Here is a 761-nt window from a genome sequence, read left to right on the forward strand (position 1 = left end):
AAAAACTCAACAGTTGCACCTGATGAAATACATACATTTTTAGACAGTGAGATGACTTTCAATTTGAAGATGCAACTTCAACTATTTTGCTGGTAATAACTGAAATGAGCAAAGAAAACCAACAGCCTATTTATGCAAGATAATTCATAATTTTATTGAGGAGGGTTATATTGATTGGGTCTAATTACTGGGGTGGGTCATAACCCCCCTAAACCACCTTGGAAATTACGCCCCTATTCGTATTGCATATATATGTGTGTGTATATATATATACATATATATATGTGTGTATATATATATACATATATATATATATATATATATATATATATATATATATATATATATATGAAGAGATAATGAAGAAATGGCTCACATACACAGCTTCTGAATTAACTTGATATTTCATTTCACAATATATAGGCTAAACTTTCTCAACAGCCCCCTTAAATGTAAGCTGAGAGTGTGCACAGTATAAATAGTTTTATTTCAAATCTATTTTGCTGACACACAGAGTCAACACTGAAAATTGTACAACATTAATGAATTACTATGTACTCGCTGTGTAGTTCAAAAGTACAATGTTTATTGTGACTTTAAATAAAGGTACCCTGACTTTAAAGCCTTCTGTTTCGTATGCTTGACATTTGTGGTATGTGATGAATTAGTAGTAGTAGCATGAAAGAGCATAGAAAAAAGTGTTTGTGTGAATGAGTGTTCAGATAGAGTAAAAAAATGCTATATAAGAACCAGTCCATTTA

The sequence above is a fragment of the Mchenga conophoros genome, linkage group LG12 (assembly GCF_057382185.1).
Source record: "Mchenga conophoros isolate Kocher_MC1m ecotype Shallow Benthic linkage group LG12, M_conophoros_male_GT1.1, whole genome shotgun sequence".
Lineage (NCBI taxonomy): Eukaryota > Metazoa > Chordata > Actinopteri > Cichliformes > Cichlidae > Mchenga > Mchenga conophoros.